General features: G+C 44.9%; 1 long non-coding RNA gene across 1 annotated transcript; it reads right to left on the bottom strand.

The window, feature by feature from the left end:
- Window positions 1–284: 284 nt before the first annotated feature.
- On the bottom strand, window positions 285–4,531 carry LOC143831093 (uncharacterized). Its single transcript, XR_013228707.1, has 3 exons — window positions 4,446–4,531; window positions 4,261–4,336; window positions 285–497 (listed from the first exon to the last, which is right to left on the bottom strand). It is a non-coding gene; the product is annotated as an uncharacterized LOC143831093 (long non-coding RNA).
- Window positions 4,532–6,721: the final 2,190 nt, after the last annotated feature.

The following is a 6,721-nucleotide window of genomic DNA, read 5'->3' as shown; positions in this document are numbered from 1 at the left end:
ATGGATCTCAGGTCTCTGATCCAGAAGGGCTGATATTTTACTTCCTATAAGCTGTTTTATTCTCATTCTACAGGCACGTCATCAAGAATGCTTGCACTGCAAGCTAAAAAATAAACTTTACCTAAGTAATCCAAACCCTAGCCCCAGAAAAACTGATTTGCATAACTTAACCACTGCACCAAGTAGAGTAGAAGGACGGGCTCCTCTAGTCCCTGGAGGCCACTTGATCAGAACAATGATCATCCACTGAAGAGAGAGATCCACAATCATTAAGAAGCACCAGCATTCCTTTTGGCCACAGAGATCCTCTTCTTACAGTGTTTGCATTGCTGAGCTGTACCTGGAACCAAGGTCCTTCCAAGCTCATAGTACCTGGTCCACTTTCAACCACTCTTTCTCATTGTGATACCATTGTTGTTTTCTTCCTTTTCTTCCTTCCTTTTCTCCTGAAAAGGAGCTAAGACTCCTTCCTTCCTTTTATATTCTTGATTCCTTCCCTGTTGCAGGAAAAAAAAGACAGTCTTCAAAATGAGGTCCCACAGGCAAACTCCTATTAGGAGCATCGAGGTCATGGTGTTAGTCACTAGCATAGAAAAACAAAATCTAAACCCGCCATCCAGCTGGGCTGCACATTTCAGAAGGGACGTTCCCTTGAAATGAGAGAGAGGATTCTCCATCTCTTGAATAGTTGCCGTATAAAGTTTAATCAGGTTAGCCGGGGTTTTCTCTCTTGATTTCACAGCTTCCATTTCTGTGCACCAGATTATAAACTTTCAACATGTAATTGAAGCTGACTCAAGGAGCCAATTGTATTACAGTGAGCTTTAAAATGGGGAACGGCGAAGGCTCAAGTTTTCATTCAATGAATGCAATTTCTATGTGCAGAAATCAATTCAATTGACATCAGTTGAGCTTTAATGCTGAATTAAAGAGCTGCCAGGTTTCCCCCATGGGGCTTTTACAGTCCAGGTTTTATGAATTCATTAAAATGCACACACAAACTTTTTAAGGAAGCAGTATTACACTGTAATAAGAGCTACAAATCGACAAAATTCCTCCGAGAGATGACTCTAATTTGAGTCGCCTAGTTGGCAAAATTGTTTTCCATTGCTTTGCATCTATTAGCACGGGGTGTCATATTTCCCCTTGTTCCTGTTTCACTTCCTCACTGTTGCTCAGCAGGGAGAGCATTTAAGAGCATCAGAGGAGCTGCAGCAGCTTTCAGGAAGCCTGCACCTTTGGAGGCACAAAATGGGGAGAAAAGAGATGTGCAAAGCATTTTTAATCTTTGTTCACGCATTTTTTTTTATTAAAAAGGGAAGGGGGGGGGGCTAGGTATATCCAGAGAATTTATACCAAGAGCTGAATGTTCCTTGGAGCTTGGATGTGAGGTAAAGGAGGTCTGGAATCTTTTAGTAGTGCAGAAGACATCAGAAAGAGTGCCGGGGGGGGGGTTAATTATGAATACAATGGTCACACATCTCTCCGTAAGATACAAAAAGATGGTTGTGAAAATTCAGAGATCTTTTCGTTAGCTACCTTTTAATGGCTCCACCCTCATATCCGACCGGTACTCCAAGAACTTGGCTGGCTCCCAGTTCAATTCCAGATTAAGCTTAAGGTTTTGGTAATCATTTTTAAGGCCATACGTGGTCTGGGCCCAGTGTATCTGAGAGACCGCCTCCCTGCCTATACCCCCAGAAGAGCTCTACGCTCCGCCACCTCCAACTGGCTATGGATCCCTGGCCCTAAAGAGGCACGTCAGACCTCAACAAGGGCCCGGGCCTTTTCAGTCCTGGCCCCCACCTGGTGGATTGAGCTCCCCGAAGAGATCAGGGCCCTGCCGGAACTTCCACAATTCCGCAGGGCCTGCAAAAAGGAGCTCTTCCACCAGGCATTTGGTGGGGCCGACTGACCCATAACACCTACAGGTCCCCCCGCCCCAGACTGAGAAATCGAACCTGCTGAGGGAGTGTCAAAGTTACTGTTGAAGTGCTGTTTTAATTGTTCCAGTTGGTGATTGTTGTTATTGTTATATTGATTCTGATAGTGTTCTATGTAAATGTTTCAAAATGTGTTATGTAAACCGCCCAGAGCCGTAGGGAACGGCGGTATAAAAATCTAAATAAATAAATAATAAATAAATAAATCTAGGGGTTGACAGCTCCGAGTTGGAACTGAGTTGGGACCTGGAGACTTTGGTGGTGGAGTTGGGAGTAAGTGGGATCTGGGGCACGGAGGGACCTCAGTGTTTAATGCAACAGAACTGGCCCTCCAAAGCAGTCATTTTTCTCCATGGGAACTGGTTGTCACCTGGAGATGAATACCTGGCGGCTGGCAATTATATTACTGCTTACAAGGTAAGTTGTGATAAGGAGAGTCAGCCTCTGGTTGTTTCTGCCTTCCCCCACTGTTGTTGTTTATTATCCTGGGGGCCTGGTAATCTACCCAGATGCCTTTTCTGTTTTGCAGAGCCTGGAGCTTCTCCCGCTGTGTCCAAGTTTCCCAGCCTCAAGGTGCCAGGACAGGTGTTTGCGGAGGCAGAGAACAAGTCCCAGAAATCTCCTATTCTGCCCTTGCTCGACTTTACACATAGCAGGCCAGGGATTTTTCAAAACGAGAAACATGTGATGAATTCTTTATGCTCCTTTTTAATGTAAAATATTCTGACAGTATAAAAGAATAGTGGTGGACTTCAAGAAGATTTCTGTTCCCTGTTAAAGGACCGTGTTGCAGATCTGCTGCAGTTAGAGGCCAGGTGCAAATGAGGAGACCAATCCCATCCCACTAAAAAGTAATTTGGCAGCACCTTTTCTTTTGGAAAGGAAATCATCCAGTGTGGAATGGCTGAATGTAGAAGGCAGCATAATCGTATGCTGTGAAAGGGGAGACATCCGCTGCCTTTGGCATCGGCCAGCAGAAAAAAGAGCAGATGTTTCCAGTTGGCAGAATGGGCCCGTCATGAGCCCTGCTGGGCAGTCCATAGACTCAGGCTTGGAATGTCAGTAGAGGAGCCAGAGGAACTAGGAACGCTACTCAAGGAAGAGCAGGGAAGTCAGGGAGAAGCCCCCTTAGACCCCAACACATCAGCCTGGTTGCCGTGCCATCTCTGGGTTGGGAAATACCTGGAGATTTGTGGGATGGAGCCAAAGAAGGACAGGTTTTGGAAGAGGAAGTGGAAGTGGAAGACTTCAGTCTTCCACAGAAGCCATGTTCTCCAGGTGAACTGATCCATCACCCGGAGATGTTGTCATCCCAGGAGATCTCCAGCCAGCACTGGGAGGCTGTGAACAACGAAATATTGAGCGGGCAATGGTGATGCAATAATAACGATTATTCTCAAAATATATAAGTACCTAAGTGTCAGAATGACTTCCTAGGTGCAACCTCATTTTTGTTTTTCTTCTTCAATGAAACTATAGAATCATGTTTCATTGGGAGGCTAGCAGCCCTATCCATCAGGGCTGACCTCAAGGAGCCTTCCTCTCAAGGAGGCTTCCCTACCACAACCTTCCAGCTGCCCTCCTGGATCCTGGGACAGCTGCATATTAGCCATGCCAGATCAGGGCCTGGACCCTCCAGGATTCTCCCTCCCATGGCAGGAAGAGCAGAACCAGAGAGCTCATGCAGATGCAGGTGAGAGAAGGTGCAGTGCCAGGATTGCAGCTCATACTCCAGCCTGCAAGCTAGACCACTGCTTGAACTGACTTCATCCCCTGCGCTATTCTGGTCCCATTAGCTGGATAGATTCCAGAGGCTACCATCAGAACAGCTGGGGCTGCCATTCCTCTGGCCTAATTAAGCTGTAGGAAGAGAGCTTAGATGGATCAACCTGTTTTCAATGCCCGTTCCTTTGTGCTACAGGCCTTCCCTGCTCCTGCCTGCCAGATCCAACCAAGCTGCAGCTGGAACAGCAAGTCTCGGCTCATGAGGAATGCTGCAGGCTTGTAAACCTGAGCACAGAACAGGCTTGTCCCTTAGAATGTACATCTGGATGGTAGATTTGTCCACTGTGGCTGTTTAAGATCTAGTCCATTGTTACATAGTCAAGGACTGCAGCCATGTTCTCAGCTGGAAAGGCTGTTCAATGAACCAGAGGATGTTTAGACACTGGGCTGCCTAACACACATATGGCTCACTTGCACGGTACTTCCTATGGGAGTTGCTATATCAGCACTGCCATTGGAATAGCCCCAAATCTAGAATTCTCACGCTGGAATCTGTGAGCCACCATGACCATGCACAGTCAGGCCAATTTACCTGTCAAATGGAATCCTCCTGGCAAGCCTGCAGTCTTCTCTGGACATCACTCTTTTGAGATTAGTTTCCAAACAGGCTGAAAATCCAATAAGCAGAATGATTCAACATGTGCTCAGTCCCCAAGAGGGGAAAAAACCCACCAAAATGAAAGCACAGACCGGATATCTGTCAAATTTTTCAAATACCTGTTCACCAGCAGAAAAGTGTTCCAATTACTCAAAAGATAAGACCTCTGGCTGTTGTGGATGGAAAAGGAGGAGGCAAAGCCACTGTGTAGGAACATAATCACCAACAATAATATTCAGAAAAATCAATGAGTATATTTAATATACTATACCGAAAGAAGGCAATTCAGTAATATCTGTATTCTGTTATTGACTGGAGCAAGACTCTGCCCTTAATTTTTCTTTCTAGCTCCTTTCCTTTTCTGCACAGTGTTAGTCTAGAAATAAGCAATTAGCATTACAGCCACCCCCTCTTCTTTTTTGCTGGCATGCAAATATGCCAAGTAGGAGTTTAATTCAATATAAAGGGGTGTTCCTTTGTGAAATAAGTGCATATTTTATACCATTTCTCATGGAGCTATCTGACAAGAAGTGACTTAATTGTTGTTCTCAGTGGCCAGAAGAAATTACCTTCTATCGTCCACCTCCTAACTGTGAAACAGGGACTACATCACAGGCTGAGTCAGCTGCAGAAAAGAAGTGGCAAGCCCCACCTCTTGTTTTCTATCACAAATGGTTCAGGGATGTATTTCACAAAGTACATCATGAGCGATGGTGAACTTCAAGGCATTTTGCAGTGAGATTCTGGGGCAAGGGGGACAGATGTGACAGCGGGCAGGCCAGTCATTCTTGTGGAAGTTTTGCAGTCATGGAAAGGAGTAGTGGCTTGCTGCAGGAAGGAGAAGGGAAAGCTGAGCTGCCCAAATGTTCTCTTCTGTGAAAATGTTACAAGGATGCCACCCCTGTCCCCTTTCACACTTGGCCGCAGCTACAGAAACAGGCCATGTGGCTCAGAGTTCTTTTATATTTGGACACTCTGTCCATATGGAACTCAGGCTTGTGGAAAATCCCATTATGTTCTTGGTGCAACGTTCCTAGAACCCATAAGTGTTCAGACTGATTTTTCCCGACAGACGTTGGACACTTCAGAAGGCCAGATTCCAGTTGGATCTCACAAAACTTTGTTGTTGCTTCCTTAACAGAAGCTGCTGGAACGTTCAGAAGATAGAGGAATGGGATAATCCACCCTCATATTGGGATACATCATCAGATTCACATTATTGGAATACTCAAAATCTGTAGTGTCTACGATTCAGGACCATATGAGAAATATCCTACAGGGGGCATCAGAGGAGATGTGTATTTAACATAATTAGAATAGGAACATCCTGGTATTTTTCAAATAATCTCCTCCAGCGTTTTCATAATCTCCTCCAGCGTTCAAGAAGGACATAGATAAAATTGAAAGGGTACAGAGGAGAGTGACGAAGATGATCTGGGGCCAAGGGACCAAGCCCTATGAAGATAGGACTTGGGAATGTTCTGCCTGGAGAAAAGGAGGTTGAGAGGGGACATGATAGCCCTCTTTAAGTATTTGAAACTTGGAGGAGGGCAGGATGCTGTTCCCATTGGCTGTAGAGGAAAGGACACGCAGTAATGGGTTTAAACTATAAGTACAACGATATAGGCTAGATATCAGGAAAAAAAATTCACAGTCAGAGTAGTTCAGCCGTGGAATAGGCTGCCTAAGGAGGTGGTGAGCTCCCCCTCACTGGCAGTCTTCAAGCAAAGGTTGGATACACACTTTTCTTGGATGCTTTAGGATGCTTAGGGCTGATCCTGCGTTGAGCAGGGGGTTGGACTAGATGGCCTGTATGACCCCTTCCAATTCTATGATTCTATGATTGACTCATTTGGAGACTTCCTGATGCTTTGAGCACACTTCCTCCCAGCTTGCTTCCAGAACAAACAGAATGAAGACAACAGAACAGTTTGACAATCATTATGTCTTCCTCTCCTCTTTGTTTATCTTCTTAATAAAACTATATTTCTATTTACCTTTGCATATTTAAACTCTGTCAACAGACATCATGCCAGTGCTCAGCTATCTGCATTTCTTTCCTATGGCCTCCTAGGTACAATTAAGGCACTGGTTTTATACTAAGCTCTCAACAACTTGTGTCCTGTATCTGCTGGCTCTACTCCATGTCCCATTGATTAGCTGTGAATATCTTAATTATACTGTCTGTGTGCCATGTTAGAATAAGAACAAAGATAACTTTTCCTGCAGCTAGGGACGTATCTTCTCCCAGAGGTTCATAAAAGTGTTGGCAGCATTTAAGTCTGCAAAGGTCCAGGCCACTGGCTGTTTAAAAGAATGAATAGCTTTACTGAGAATTGAAACAACTTTATAAAGAGAGAGAGGAGAGAGATAGTCTTAGCAGTTTAACTGACTA

The sequence above is a fragment of the Paroedura picta genome, chromosome 3 (genome assembly GCF_049243985.1).
Source record: "Paroedura picta isolate Pp20150507F chromosome 3, Ppicta_v3.0, whole genome shotgun sequence".
Lineage (NCBI taxonomy): Eukaryota > Metazoa > Chordata > Lepidosauria > Squamata > Gekkonidae > Paroedura > Paroedura picta.
Note: the sequence above shows the minus strand (reverse complement) of the source record. Positions and strands in the feature narration are given on the sequence as shown.